General features: G+C 42.0%; 1 non-coding gene across 1 annotated transcript; it reads left to right on the forward strand.

Annotated features, from left to right (window-relative positions):
• The first annotated feature begins 1,224 nt into the window (after window positions 1-1,224).
• Trnal-caa (transfer RNA leucine (anticodon CAA)) lies at window positions 1,225-1,299 on the forward strand. Its single transcript has one exon. It is a non-coding gene; the product is annotated as a tRNA-Leu (tRNA).
• The last annotated feature ends 15,650 nt before the right edge of the window (window positions 1,300-16,949 follow it).

Consider the following 16,949-nt stretch of genomic DNA (forward strand, 5'->3'; position numbering starts at 1 on the left):
CTTGTGGCAAATTTCAGGTTTATTTCAGTTTCTGTTCACGTGACTCAACCAATATATCGTTTCCTCCCACGTATATTTGACGAAAAGATCATGAAGATAAAAATTAAACGAGATTCGAGCTCAAACGGAGGCTTACCAGAAATCTTTTGTTCCGCGAAACATTCGCGACTGGAAGAGGGAAAGTAAGAAACGGCAGTGGCCCACAAAGCACCCACCGTCACACACAAGACAAGAACGCCGGATAACACGTGGTCAACAACATACACTAGGCAAGAAAGCGAGTTAATATTGCATTCTCACGGTATTACCAGCCTCTAGTTCATCGGGGAGTTAGTTTAAAATCAGCACCAATTTCTACTGAACAGACAGATAAGAAAGCCATCTAATAAATTATCGTAATACATTTGGTTTAAGAGATTTTTGTAAATTTTCCAGTATTTTCCTAAATAATCAAGCTGTTGCAGACGACAAACTAACTGAAACTTCCTGGCAGATTAAAACTGTGTGCCCAACCGAGACTCGAACTCGGGACCTTTGCCTTTCGCGGGCAAGTGCTCTACCAACTGAGCTACCGAAGCACGACTCACGTCCGGTACTCACAGCTTTACTTCTGCCAGTATCCATCTCCTACCTTCCAAACTTTACAGAAGCTCTTCTGCGAAACTTGCAGAACTAGCACTCCTGAAAGAAAGGATACTGCGGAGACATGGCTTAGTCACAGCCTGGGGGATGTTTCCAGAATGAGATTTTCACTCTGCAGCGGAGTGTGCGCTGATATGAAACTTCCTGGCAGATTAAAACTGTGTGCCCGACCGAGACTCGAACTCGGGACCTTTGCCTTTCGCGGGCAAGTGCTCTACCAACCGAGCTACCGAAGCACGACTCACGTCCGGTACTCACAGCTTTACTTCTGCCAGTATCCATCTCCTACCTTCCAAACTTGGTAGAGCACTTGCCCGCGAAAGGCAAAGGTCCCGAGTTCGAGTCTAGGTCGGGCACACAGTTTTAATCTGCCAGGAAGTTTCATATCAGCGCACACTCCGCTGCAGAGTGAAAATCTCATTCTGGAAACATCCCCCAGGCTGTGGCTAAGCCATGTCTCCGCAGTATCCTTTCTTTCAGGAGTGCTAGTTCTGCAAGTTTCGCAGAAGAGCTTCTGTAAAGTTTGGAAGGTAGGAGATGGATACTGGCAGAAGTAAAGCTGTGAGTACCGGACCTGAGTCGTGCTTCGGTAGCTCAGTTGGTAGAGCACTTGCCCGCAAAAGGCAAAGGTCCCGAGTTCGAGTCTCGGTCGGGCACACAGTTTTAATCTGCCAGGAAGTTTCATATCAGCGCACACTCCGCTGCAGAGTGAAAATCTCATTCTGGAAACATCCCCCAGGCTGTGGCTAAGCCATGTCTCCGCAGTATCCTTTCTTTCAGGAGTGCTAGTTCTGCAAGTTTCGCAGAAGAGCTTCTGTAAAGTTTGGAAGGTAGGAGATGGATACTGGCAGAAGTAAAGCTGTGAGTACCGGACGTGAGTCGTGCTTCGGTAGCTCAGTTGGTAGAGCACTTGCCCGCGAAAGGCAAAGGTCCCGAGTTCGAGTCTCGGTCGGGCACACAGTTTTAATCTGCCAGGAAGTTTCATATCAGCGCACACTCCGCTGCAGAGTGAAAATCTCATTCTGGAAACATCCCCCAGGCTGTGGCTAAGCCATGTCTCCGCAGTATCCTTTCTTTCAGGAGTGCTAGTTCTGCAAGTTTCGCAGAAGAGCTTCTGTAAAGTTTGGAAGGTAGGAGATGGATACTGGCAGAAGTAAAGCTGTGAGTACCGGACGTGAGTCGTGCTTCGGTAGCTCAGTTGGTAGAGCACTTGCCCGCGAAAGGCAAAGGTCCCGAGTTCGAGTCTCGGTCGGGCACACAGTTTTAATCTGCCAGGAAGTTTCATATCAGCGCACACTCCGCTGCAGAGTGAAAATCTCATTCTGGGACAAACTAACTATTAAAAAGAAATTAATATACTACAAATCTTGTAAACTACAAATTAAAATATAGAAGTAACATACAAGTAACAACAAAAATGTTTAATCTAGATTTTCCATCGACGCTGTTAGTTGTTAAACATCTGTATTACTTAATATCTAACAAGGGGTACGATTTCTGTTGCAAGTTACCTATGTAACGGCTTCTAGAGGCAACAAAAATTCGGTTTTACATATTTCCTACATCTGTTGACCGAACTTTAAAACTTTCGATACTGTCATAATCTACGCTTTAATGGGTAGTCTATAATCGTATGATTAGGTTTCAACACTATAAGTCAAGTGTTACGGATACAAATTGTGTGCATGTCTAGAAGCGGCGCAAATCACCCTCACTATATTCATCCAGTATTTGCGAATCATAGCACTTAGCGACTTCCAACAACTCTGCACATAACTTCAAACGTTTAAGAGACTTTTTCTCGCTGACAATTCCCACAAAATGATGAAAGGAAAACATTTTATTGTTTTCCGTAAAACAGTGACACTTCTAACACTTTTTATAACACAACCTTATACACATATGTACGGCAACGTTTAATATTCACACATATAATTTTATAACCGTTTTCCTTTAATATTGATACCAATAAAGTGTTTGTGTGCAATGAGGTATTCGGAATATGGAATATTAATTGTCACAAAGTTACACCTGAGGTCAGGACAAAACTGTGAGATGACCACTAAGACAGAGACAGTAAAATCAAATTCATCTGTCGCAAAGACGGGCTGACCTGGTTTTTCTTTATGAGACACAATTGCATCTTTGTTACAAATTTGCATAGATTATGAATTTTGTTTTATCCATACACTGAAAAAGACTTATCACAAAGTGTGCGAATTTGATAAGATTTTTTCTCTAACGCTCCTAATATTCAAATAATTAAGACATAGCCTCCGTGAAACATCCTTGCATTCAGCATGATAATTAAACAAAACTTTTACACAGTTATTTACGAATCTGTCCACTGGAACAGTACGAGAAAAGAAAAGGGCACAACACATTTAACACAATATACTCTGCGCCAGGTAACAATTAGACACTTAGTAACAAAAGACGGCAGCATTTTCCACTTTTTCTGTAGTAATTGTATTATTTCACAACTATTTTCATTCTTCGAGGCCATTCTCAAGTGATTTTGTGGTTCTGTACAGAGTAGGATATACACTCTCAAGAGGAAAAAACAACGCATCACGAAGGAATTATCCGAAAGGGACAGAAATCGGTAAGTCTCATGTAGAGGCGTGTTTTTTAAGTAAGTACATTTTTGCCACACCACGGCCGCAGCGCTGTGGTTGGTGTTCTGCGCATGCGAACTGGGTACCTACATCTGTCGTGTACGCACTGACGCTATTACAGTCTGATTGTTCCTTGTTTACGTTGTGTACTGAGTGTTTAAGATGCCTCCGATAATCACGAGTCCGGCCGACTTTGAAGTACGGGATGTTATAAGATTTCTTAGTGCTAAAGGCCTAAAAAGAATCGATATTCGTTGTGAGATCTGTGCAGTTTACGGAAAAAACATTATGAGTGATGGAATGGTAAGAAAGTGGGTGAGAGCATTTGAATATGGCCGCACAAATGTGCATGATGGACAATGGAGTGGGCGTCCTTCGGTCGTTAATGAAAGTTTGGTGCAGGAAGTGGACAATAAGGTAAGACAAAACAGACACTTTACGATTCCCTCGCGGGATGACTTTCCTAATGTTTCTCGTAGTGTTTTGTACGGCATTGTGACCGAGCACTTGAATTACCGAAAATTGTGCGCACGTGGGGTGCCGAAAATGTTGACAGATGTGCACAAAACCAAACGTATAGACAGCGCATTGACTTTCCTTGAGCAGTACCACAACGATGGTGATGATTTCTTAAGCCAAATTGTTAGGGCGATGAAACATGGGTGGCCAACGTCACAGCAGAATTAAAGCAACAGTCCATGGAATAGCGGCATTCAGATTCACCCAGAAAAGTGAAGTCTAAGCAAACAATTTCTGCTCGGAAAATCATGTGCACAGTTTTTTGGAAAAGGAAAGGAGTATTGACAGTGGAATTTCTGCCTCATAATGAGACAATTAATGCAGCAGCTTACTGTAAGACATTGCACGATCTGCGCCGTTCAATTCAGAACAAAAGACGTGGCAAGCTGAGCAAGGGCATCGTTTTGGTGAAAGACAATGCCCGTCCGCATGTGGCGAATCAGATCAAAGATCTCATCGATGGGAAACTCTAGATCAACCTCCATACAGCCCCGATCTTGCGCCCAGTGACTACCATCTGTTCCTGCACTTGAAGAAACACCTGGGCGGTCAGCGTCTTCAAGACGACGACGAAGTCAAAACAGTTGTGATGCCGTGGATAAGAAGTCGGGCTCAGACTTCTATGAGGGGGGGATTCAAAAACCGGTACAGCTTAATAAGTGCCTCAATATTGACGGAAATTATGTAGAAAAGTAGATTGAGGTACAGGCTTTCATGTAAAAATAAAATTACTGAGATATCTTAGCACGTCTTTTTTTAAATTTCAGAACGATACTTACTTTAAAAAACGCCTCGTACATGTATAGATAAACAAATTACTACAATTTCAGAAAAAATTGGATGATTTATTCAAGAGAAATAGCTTCACCAACTGAGCATGTCAATAACGCGATTATGCACCTCTTGTCCTCATGCAAACAGTTATTCAGCTTTCCATTGATTGACAGAGTTGCTGGATGCCCTCCTGAGGGTGTCACATCGTGTTCAATTGGCGTGTGGTGCCGTTAAAATCCCGAGATGGTTGGAGGACACTGGCCGTAATGCTCCAAACGCTTTTCAATTCTGGAGAGAACTGAAGACCTTGCTGGTCGAGGTATGGTTTGGCAAGCACGGAGACAAGCAGTAGAAATTATCTCGATCTGTGGGCGGGCAATAACTTGCTGAAATGTAAGCCCAGGATGGTTTGCTATGAACGGGATTAAAATGGGGCATACAATATCACCGACGAACCGCGAGTTGTAAGAGTACAGCGGACGACAACCAAAGGAGTCCTGCTATGATAGGATATGGCACCCCAGACCATCATAATTGGCTGTTGGGCGGTATGGCGGGTGACAGTCAGACTGGTCTCCCAAACTGGTATGCCATCATTGTCCATGTTGGCTCCAGACACGTCTTCGCTGATCGTCGGGGCTCATTCCGAAGCGGGACTCGTCACTGAACACAATTATACTCCTGTCAGTGAGATTCCAGAACTGTCTTGAGACGCCCAGAACGGCGGTGGGATACCAATCTGTCGGCCGCCTTACTGCCCGACAATCATGGGAAAAAGAGTGACTAACCAATGAAGGGGTAATACTGTGCGAGTCGCAGCATGGTATATCAGAAGCCTGATGTGGCAAGGAATTTACAAAATCTGAAAAAGGAAGCAAAGCCTCAGTCTGGAAATAGTGGGTATCAATGAAATTAAATGGAAAGAAGATAAAGGTTTTTGGTCAGAGGAATGTATAGTAATAACAACACGAGCACAAAACAGTATAATTTCAGTAGGCTTCCGTTACGGTTAGGAAGGGAGCCCAGAGAATGAGTTACTTTGAGAAATTTAAAGATAGGATTATTCTCATCACCATGAACAACAAACCAACGTCAACAACAGTGACCGAATGATAGATGTCGATGACGAAAGCAGAATATCCGAGTGCCCTGAACGGGAAACTCAGTAAGTAAAAGGAGATGAAAATCTAATGATCAAGAGGGATTGGAACACTGTCATAGAAAGTGGAACTGAAGATGTTTTTACAGGATAATATGGGCTTGGTAGTAGAAATGAGAGAGGACTAAGGCTGCTAGAATTCTGCATGAAATTCAGCTGATAATAGAGAATTCATTGTTCAAAAATCAAAAGAGAAGGAGACATACTTGGAAAAAGCCTGGAGACACAGGAAAGTATGTGCTCGATTATATCATGTTGAGACAGATATTCTGTAATAAGATATTGGATTGTAAGGCGTACTAAGGAGCAAATACAGACTCATACCACAATTTAGTAATGATGAAGAGTAGGCTGAAGTTCAAGAGAGTCGTCATGTAGAAACAACGTGGAAAGAAGTGGGCTGCTGAATTACAGAGGAACGCTGATGTGCGTTTCAAGTTCTCTAAGTCTCTAGATATTACGGGAATATCACAGTAGGCAGTTCAGCTGAAGAAGACTGGACTTCTTTAAAAGGAAGAAAAAGTTGGACCAACAGATATGGGTACAAGGAAAACAACGGAGAAGAAATCTTGAGTAACAAGAAGAAATATTTCAACTGATCTATAAAAGAGGGAAGTAAAAATGTGCTTAGGAAAAGACATGAATACAACAATATAAGTGACTTACAGATGAAATAAATAGGAAGTGCAGGGGAGAAGAAACTAATTGGTTGCGGGAAAATTGTGAAGAAATAAAAAAATAGTAGTCTTGGGGCTTAGTTCATCGTATAAAAAATTCAAAACACCTTTGGTGAAAATAAAAACAAAGGTATCAATATTAACAGTGGATGAGGAGTTCCGCGGTTAAACGTAGAAGAGCCAGCGGGTATGTGGTTGTCTATTGAAATGATAAAGAAATGGAAGTCGATTTGAAGACGTAGGGAATGCAGTATTACAATTACAGTTTGACAGAGCTTTGGAAAACGCGCAGTCAAACTAGGCAGAAGGCATAAATATCATTCCTTCGGAATTTCTAACATCGTTGGGGAAAACGGCAACCAAAAGAATGTTAAAGTTGGTGCGTAGAATCTATGAGACTGGAGACATGCCATCTTACGTTTGGAGAAAAAATATCATCCATACAATTCGAAAGTAGCAAGAGCAGATAAGTGCGTCAACTATCGCATAATCAGCTTAACAGCCGATACTTCCATGTTGCTGACAAGAATGACATATAGAAGAATGGAATAGAAAATTAAGAATCTCTTAGGTAACGATGAGTTTGGGTTTAGGAAGGCAAAGGAACCAGAGAAGCAGCTATGACGTTACGTTAAATCCATGGAAGCAAAACTTTAGGAAAATCAAGACACATCTGCAGGATTTGTTTGCCTAGGAAAAGCGTTCGACAATGTAAAGGAATTCAAGATGCTTCAAATTCTTAAAAAAGAAAAAGTAAAGGATTTGATGAAGGGATTTTACTGCATGATCAGTGAAAATGTAGTCAGCGATCATTCCTTTTCATTAATTTTGGGAGATGTCGGAGGGAAAAAGTTTAGAAAATGTTTTGAAATTATGTGAAAAGTTTGTTGGAAGACGCTAAATGCTGGCATTCTCAAATACTGGATGAATAAAGTCAGCTGTGAGTTATGCTGCCTCAAGATATACACACAATCTCTGTTTTTGATCGCTTGTTGAGTTAAACCCTTTAACGTAAAATAATACTTCTTCACAAGTAGATCGCGGCATATATAACTTCAAAACTTCCGCGGCCGGAGTCAGTTTTCCGGGTATCGTGCTGCGTCGTAATTTAAAAAACTGTACTGAAGAAACCAACGTTTCGGCCACGGTTAGAGTGGTCTTCTTCTGAGTCTTCTATCAGGACACTGTAACTGTTTCTCCAATACAGTTTTTTAAACTATGACGCGGCACGATACCCAGAAAATTTTTATGTCATCAGATTATGGCATAATTTAAAATTTTTAAAACTCGATCGATTCTTCTTCTTTTTCTTGTACCTTTGTCCCGCGTCTACGGCGGTTCATTGTGGTTACTCTTGGATTTGGCGTGGTTGCTTGGTTGATTTAAGATGTAAAGAGGTGGCCGGATGGCCTTCCAGCCACCACTCCACTATGTTGCCACATTCAATTGCTCAAAACTGCTGATGTAGTTCTGTACCTCTATGCTTAAACCCACACTAAACTACTACCAAATAATCCTGCGTGGTTCGAGTTCACTCGAGGCTCCACATTAGCATTTGGGTCTCTATTTCTAAATTTTTGATGCTGCACTATTCATTTAAAAAATAGACACAGACACGCACTTTCGTTTCTAGTTGAAATACACTATCCTCAAAACGTACTTTCGAATGTTCACCTTAAAACCACAATAATTCAGAATGTCTGTTATCATTGAATCACTACAGATCAATGAAACTGAGTTAAGAAACTTAGTACTCGAATTAAATACATTATACCATAAAATAGCCTACAAATCATCATTATCCCATTCAGATTCATTATCATCATCACCTCTCTCCGGACTTAGAACTCTCAATGAGCTTCGCTCCTGGTTGTTCCCTAGTTGAACTCCTTCTTGATGTGATTTTGCTGTTAATGTTCTTCTCGTATGTGTACGGGCCGAACCTCCTCGACCTTGTTTCATTTAGTTACCAGGTATATTGCACCTTACTTCGCTATCAAAATCCCTATTTTCTACCATATAACTGACGATGCGGTACTCTTGATATTCCATTTGTAGAAGAATCAAGTAACTTTCATCCTTCGGTATCTTGGACAGTCCTTTGCAGTTTCAAGTTATCCAGTCCGTCCCCCCTTTCTATTCAGTGTCAGCGTCAATGAAGCACAAGGCGTACTGGTGTTCCTATTTCTCCACAATCACACAGCTGCTGCCAGTCTCCCTGTCTGTGTAGGCGGACGGGGTAAGGACCATGTCCAGTAATGGAGTGCACCATACTGTTAGTATGATCATCCTCCAGGATAGTTATCTTTCTTTGCCACTTGGGAACAAGTTACACACACTGCTGCTGGTGATCCTATCATTACAGTTGCACCTGTTAGCCATCTGTTCTTCAGACCCGAAATTATATTTTGTTATTGATATTCGCCCCTTTAATCGCTTGCATTCCGTAAAATTGCCTCCACGTAACCAATAATACGCTGCTCCATATGGTACTTGAATGTTGTTATCACGGTATTCTGACTCAATGTTTATAGGTTTGCTGTCTTATAGTCAGAGAACGTTGATGTAAAGTTCATCGCTAGCTCAATAAGCCGACATTCATGAAGATGGCTATCATGACTCATAACGAGAAGATTTACGGCTGCAGCTAAAACGCGAAGCAGCAACTGTTGTCCTAACGTCGAACATGTGTTTGCTATATAGATGAAGCAACCGAAGCGAGCGCTGCTCGCCCACGTGTGATATTTTCGTGCACTACCGTGACGTGAATAAGTGTAGGCTTGCCTCAGAGATGGCCCTGATATTAATGGAATTTTATTTTTGTTTTGTTGGTACCCATTGTACAATAACTTTAATTATAATATAAACTTAATCTGCGGAATAATTATGGATATACTGCTCTTAAAGTAGACGTCTCGGATGCACTACGTTCAAATGTATAAAATGAAATTCCTTATGTTGGTTTATAACCAACGATTGTACATACAAGGGTTTTAAAAAAAATTGTTCAAATGGCTCTGAGCACTATGCGACTTAACTTCTGAGGTCATCAGTCGCCTAGGACTTAGAACTAATTAAGCATAACTAACCTAAGGACATCACACACATCTATGCCCGAGGCAGGATTCGAACCTGCGACCGTAGTGGTCGCTCGGCTCCAGGCTGTAGCGCCTAGAACCGCACGGCCACACTGGCCGGCTACAAGGGTTTTAAGAAAAATGGTTCAGATGGCTCTGAGCACTATGGGACTTAACATCTATGGTCATCAGTCCCCTAGAACTTAGAACTACTTAAACCTAACTAACCTAAGGACATCACACAACACCCAGTCATCACGAGGCAGAGAAAATTCCTGACCCCTGCCGGGAATCGAACCAGGGAACTCGGGCGTGGGAAGCGAGAACGCTACCGCACGACCACGAGATGCGGGCAGGTTTTAAGCATGCGCCATTATATTCACCTGTTAATAAATGAACGACTGAATAATGGTGGTATTTTAGTGAAACTGATCCAATTTAAGGACGTTACTAAACTGCAATAACTGGTGAAAATATCGAGAACGACCGCAATTCTGAATCAGACGTTAGGCGATTAACGTCGTGTGAAGTAGCCGATGCTATAGCCCTACCAGGGTTCGGGATACATTTTTTAATGTAGATGAAACGTCAGGATGGCAACATAGTGAAAGAACTGGAAGCGAGGTGTAGCAAAGCTAATGCAGTGAGCGCTCAGCTACGATCTACTCTCTTCTGCAAGAAGGAAGTCAGTACCAAGACTAAGTTATCTGTGCGCCGTCCAATCTTTCGACCAACTTTGTTGTATGGGAGCGACAGCTGGGTGGATTCAGGTTACCTCATCAACAAGGTTGAGGTTACGGATATGAAAGTAGCTAGGATGATTGCAGGTACTGGTAGATGGGAACAATGGCAGGAGGGTATCCACAATGAGGAAATTAAAGAAAAACTGGGAATGAACTCTATAGACGTAGCAGTCAGTGCGAACAGGCTAGATGGTGGGGTCATGTTACACGCATGGGAGAAGCAAGGTTACCCAAGAGACTCATGGGTTCAGCAGTAGAGGGTAGGAGGAGTCGGGGCAGACCAAGGAGAAGGTACCTGGATTCGGTTAAGAATGATTTTGAAGTAATAGGTTTAACATCAGAAGAGGCACCAATGTTAGCACTGAATAGGGGATCATGGAGGAAATTTGTATGGGGGCTATGCTCCAGACTGAACGCTGAAAGGCATAATCAGTCTTAAATGATGATGATGAAACGCCAATAAAAAAAGAATAAATCGAAGGAATGATCAGATTACGATGGAAACACATCAGTAAAGGTGAAGTCGACTTCATCTCTCGGAGGTGTCACGGTAGCCGTTTTCTGGGTTGCTAGAAGGGATTTTCCTTACGAATTACCTTGGAAATGGTGAAACAGTAACAGCAACCATACGCAAATAGTGAACCAATTGGGTGAAAAACAAATGTAAGAAGAGGTCAGGATTCCTTTTACCAGGAGAATGCATTTGCCTACACGTGTGCTTGGCAGTTTAAAAACAAGAATTAGTACTATGAAATTGTTGGAACATCACAGTTTAGGCTCCTCTGACTAGCGCGTCCCGTCAGTTCAAAGAGTTTCAAGACTGGATTTTAAAAAAAGCAGAGAACTGATAAGATGGTGGTTTTAATGCTTCAGGTGCTCTACACAATCTCTCCAAACTTGAGGACAGTTCATAGGAAGTTCACACAACCATCCGAAACTGTTACAAGCGTAACATCCGATCGTTCAACGTCAAAACATTTAGTTTGTCTTGTGTTTGACGACGAAGGATCAGATATTTCTCTTCTGGTCGAAGAGTTTAACAACCTTCATAGCAAAATGATCTTTACGCATGAAGTCATTCATAGCAATTGCATTCTCAGATTCCCTGATTTGCAGCTTTGTCTCACTAACAATGTCACCAAATTTGACATTTATTTTAATGTCATCCGCGAATCGTATCATTGATATCCTTTCACCTTGAATTTTAATTACCCGTCTCTCCTTACAGTTCACTCCTATTTTCTCAGAATTTCGAACATCTTGCACCATTTTACATTGTCGCACGCTTTTTCCAGGCCGATAAATCCTAGGAACGGGTCTTGATTTTTCTTTAGTCTTGCTTCCATATCAACCGCAACGTCAGAGTTGCCTCTCAGGTGCTTTTACCTTTCCTAAAATCACACAATTTTTCCCTTCCTTCGATATATTATTCTTGTGAGTAACTTGGATGCATGATCTGTTAAGCTGTTTGCGCGATAATTCTCGCACTTGTCAGCTCTTGCAATCTTCGGAATTGCGTGGATGATATTTTTCCGGAAGTCAGATGTATTCTACACATCATTGTAAGTAGTCGTTTTGTTACCACTTCCCCCAATGATTTTAGAAATTCTGGTATGTTAAATATCCCTTCTGTCTTATTTGATCTTAAATCCTCCGAAGCTTTTTTTTAAAATTCTGATTTTAATACTGGGTCCCCTAAATAGACTCCTGTTTCTTCTTCTATCACATCAGGCAATCCTTCCCCTTCATAGAGGCCTTCAGCGTACTCATACCACCAATCTGCTGTCTCCTCTGCATTCAGCGGTGGAATTCCTGTTGCACTCTTAATGTTACCGCCCTTCTTTTAATTTCACCGAAACTTATTTTGACTTTTCAGTATGCTGAGTCAGTCCTTCCGATAATGATTTCTTTTTCGATCTCTTCACATTTTCCAAGCAGCCTTTCGCCTTAGCTTCCCTGCACTTCATATTTCCCTGAACGTCTTTGCTCTTTCATCGATCAACTGAAGTATTTCTTCTGTTACTTTCTTCGCACGTACGTTTTTCTTTCCAATTTCTGTGATTGCCTTTTCTAGAGATGTTTATTCCTCTTCAACTGTACTGCCTACTGAGCTATTATTTATTGCTATATCTGTAACCTTAGAAAACTTCAACCGTATCTCGTCATCCCTTAGTATTTCGGTATCCCACTTCTTTGCGTGTTGATTCTCCCTGACTTATCTGTTAAACTTCAGTCTACTCTTCTTCAATACGATCTGAGTTTATACCTGATCCTGGCTACAACTTACAATGCAGTATCTAATTTCGGAATCTCCATCCGACCATGATGTAATCTAACTAAAATCTTCCCGTATCACCCGGTCTTTTGCAAGTATACCTCCTCCTCTCGCGATTCTTGAGCAGAGTATTCGCTGTTACTAGCTGAAATTTATTACAGAACTCAATTATTCTTTCTCCTCTATCATTCCTTGTACCAAGGCATTATTCTCCTGTAACCTTTTTTTCTGATCCTTCCCCTACAACTGTTTCCAGTCCTCCCATGACTATTAGGTTTTCATCTCCTTTTATGTACTATATTACCCTTTCAATATCCTCATATGCTTTCTCTGTCCCTTCATCTTCAGCTTTGACGTCGGCATGTATACCTGAACTATCGTTGACGGCGTTGGTTTGCTGTCGATTCTGGTAAGAAATATTCTATCATTGAACTGTTCACAGTAACACACTCTCTGCCCTACCTTCATAACGAATCCTACTCCTGTCGTACCACTTTCTGCTACTGTTGATGTTAGCCTAAACTTATCTGACCAGAAACCCTTATGTTCTTTCAATTTCACTTCACTGACCCTTACTATTTCTAGATTGAGCCTTTGCATTTCCCTTTTCAGGTTTTCTACCTTCCCTACCATGTCCAAGCTTCTGACATTCCACTCCCCAAGTCGTAGAACGTTATCCTTTGTTGGTTATTCAAATTTTTTCTCATGATCATCTCCCCCTTGGCAGTCGCATCCGGGGCGCTCCGAATGGGGTACTGTTCTGGAATCTTTTGCCAATGGAGAAATCATCATGACAGTTTTTCAGTTGCAGGCCACATGTCCTGTGGATACAAGTTATGTGTCCTCAGTACACTGGTTTCCATTGCCTTCTGCATTCTCATGCCATTGACCATTGCTGATTCAGCCGTGATCGGCTCGCGTTTATGCGGTTTTTCCTTTTGGGCATTTCGTCACCGTCGTGTGGCGTCTTATTCCTTCCTCAGTTACTATCTGAACGAGTTGCTCACTTGCCTCCGTCAGCGGCAACAGCAGCATTTATCGATACTGGTACTGTTGTAATTTGTTTGGTGTGGCAGTTATATTTCCGTGTCATGGTGTGTGAGGCAGTTGGTCGGTTACGGCCGAGCAGCGAGGAAGTCTCTGTTGCGTGTGATCAGGCCGGGGCCGCTGGCGGTGTGCACGCGCGGTCGGAGTTGTGTGGCACTAGGGGCGAGAACTGCTAAGTTTGTCGCCCGCCGCACCTGCATACTGGAGTTGAGTAATCAGTGAACCTGTCATGAAAGCTCAACCGTTGTGACATCTCTTCGTTAATTGCTGGTTGTTGCATCCTGGGCTGTCCCCGCAAGCAGTAACGTGATGGTGTGTTGGAGTCGGTACCGTGGTTGTCGTGCTGTTGGTCGGGTGGAAGGGAATTGATTAGGGGCTTAGTTGGTTCGTCAGCCATCTGTAGGTCGTACTGCAGCCCGATTGTTTAGTGTTACACTTGGCTGTCTGTCTCACCTAAACTGTGGTTAGAGTTTCCTCCACCCTTGGAACACTTCTGAGCACCACTGTTTGTTGTTTGTGATTGTGATTTTATTTGTTCGCAGGTACTGTGCCAGGCCTTCAGCTGTGTATTAATATTGTCTGTTTTATGTTTAGTATATGGCCTTCATCTCAACTTCTTAACAACTTTAAGATTGGGTCGTCAACCGTGTTTTATTTAAAATACTTGTTGCTCTGTATTTAGGCCTTGAGCCGCGTTTCTTTCAGAATATGTGGCTTTAATATGTAAATCCTTGTCTGTAAGGTTTCTCTTTAATTATTTTGAATTCTTGAGAAAGCCTTCAGCCGTGTTGTGTAAATGTTTATCTTAATCTTGTCTTTAATTATTCTTGAGTAATTGCTTGAGCCTTCAGCCGACAAGATACTTCAAGTTTCCTGAAGATTTTTTTTCTGTTGTACTGTGTGAAGGCTTATCTTTAAAACCTCTCTTTTATTATGTAAAGAATTTTTTTTTAAATTGGGGTTTCAGCCGAAGAATTAACTTGAATTTTCCTTAACATGGCCTTTAGCCGGAATTTGTAAATGCTTGGTTTTTAAAGAATTTCCTTAGCCTATCTGAAATAATATTTCGGCATTTAGCCGAGAAGATATTGTAATTTTACTTAAGTAAGGCCTTCAGCCGTTACTCTAAATCCTGGTATTTTAAAAGCAATCATTTAAACTTATTCTGGAGAAGTTATTTGGGTCCTCATCCGTGAATTGATATTTTTTGTTTGAAAGAGAAAACAGTGCATTGGTTTGAGGAATAAAGTTGTGTGTGTTCTTGTATAACTAACAGTAATTGACCTTGGCCCCTTTCCACAACCTGATCCGCTCTGTCCTGCGAAACCAGATTTCACTGATCCTCCAGCCTTTACTGCCATTTCCCACCCCAAGGACAAGAGAGTGCCCTGAACCTCTGTTCGCTCCTCCGCCCTCTTGATGAGGCCCTATCCAGGCCAGAAGCGGCGTTCTTTAGTTAGTAAAGAACATTACGCTACCTACGACTGAATAATATTTCCCTAGAATAATAATAATAATAATAATCACTTGCACTGTTAATGACAGTAATAGCAATGGTCATTTAGAATGCTATGTATTAGCTTAGCAGATCTGAAGCCATGTTTAGTACTGTCAAAAGCTGGTTGGATAAAGGAAGAGGAGAAGACTGAAATGGCAGTGATAGTGGCTGTTTGGTAAGAGCAGAATATAAATAGCCAATTCTGCCGACAAGAGCAGGGACGAGTTTTGGGAGAGAGGGACTGACAAGAATGAGCTACACAGAATATCGGAGATATGGCTATTATGACAGAACTTGGACCATTAGCTGTGTTTTGAAGTTTGGAAAGAATTTAGTTTCTCTGAAATTTCGAGGAAGATTGTTCCAAAGTCGGATCCCTGTTACAGAAAATAATTTAGAGAACACGGCAGAGATGGTACAGAAAGAATTTCACTTTTTTGAGAATGAGTATTTCTGCTGTTCCGTTCAGTTAGTAAAGCGCTGAAGACAAATAAGAGGGAGTTCAATGACTGAGAAGACGATAGAGCAAACCTAGCGTATGATAATTTCTACGCTTATAGGTACGTAGTCAAGATAACTTTCGGTAGGCTGGTGTGATAGGGTCGAAAAAGCGTTCGTCACAAATGTATCATACACAAGCAACATTGCCCGTTCCAGCCTATGTGAGCTACCGTACGAAAGTCCTTGGAGAATGCCATCAAAATAATCAAGTATGCAAATGTCTCTACGAGTTTCTTTTTAAGCCAGAAAGGATATACTTCTTTGTATTTCTGTAGTGAGTGAAGTGACGCTGAGACCTTCTTACAGACTGCAGTCTAAATGATGGCCCAGAATTATCTCCAAGTTCCTTGCAGATGAAGAAAAGAATGTTTCTGTGCCTTTTAGGACTAATGGTGAAAGATACTCTCTGAACTGAGGGATAAGAAGTCTTTCGTGAGCGACTAAGGTTGCTCGCGTTATAGATGGGTTTTCGAACCTAAGCTCTGCGCCCATACTGATGGAGCAAGTAAATCGACATTTACACGCTGCGTGGCTGTGTACAGGTTTGCTGGAGTTGCACTTAGATACACTGCATGTACAGGGTGTTTCAAAAATGACCGGTATATTTGAAACGGCAATACAAACTAAACGAGCAGCGATAGAAATACACCGTTTGTTGCAATATGCTTGGGACAACAGTACATTTTCAGGCAAACTTTCGAAACTACAGTAGTTACAGTTGTCAACAACAGATGGCGCTGCGGTCTGGGAAACTCTATAGTACGATATTTTCCACATATCCACCATGCGTAGCAATAATATGGCGTAGTCTCTGAATGAAATTACCCGAAACCTTTGACAACGTGTCTGGCGGAATGGCTTCACATGCAGATGAGATGTACTGCTTCAGCTGTTCAATTGTTTCTGGATTCTGGCGGTACACCTGGTCTTTCAAGTGACCCCACAGAAAGAAGTCACAGGGGTTCGTGTCTGGCGAATAGGGAGGCCAATTCACGCCGCCTCCTGTATGTTTCGGATAGCCCAAAGCAATCACACGATCATCGAAATATTCATTCAGGAAATTAAAGACGTCGGCCGTGCGATGTGGCCGGGCACCATCTTGCATAAACCACGAGGTGTTCGCAGTGTCGTCTAAGGCAGTTTGTACCGCCACAAATTCACGAAGAATGTCCAGATAGCGTGATGCAGTAATCGTTTCGGATCTGAAAAATGGGCCAATGATTCATTTGGAAGAAATGGTGGCCCAGACCAGTACTTTTTGAGGATGCAGGGACGATGGGACTGCAACATGGGGCTTTTCGGTTCCCCATATGCGCCAGTTCTTTTTATTGACGGAGCCGTCCAGGTAAAAATAAGCTTCGTCATTAAGCCAAATGCTGGCCACATGCATATCGCTGTCATCAATCCTGTGCACTATAT

This window comes from Schistocerca gregaria, chromosome 7 (genome assembly GCF_023897955.1).
Source record: "Schistocerca gregaria isolate iqSchGreg1 chromosome 7, iqSchGreg1.2, whole genome shotgun sequence".
NCBI classification, from domain to species: domain Eukaryota; kingdom Metazoa; phylum Arthropoda; class Insecta; order Orthoptera; family Acrididae; genus Schistocerca; species Schistocerca gregaria.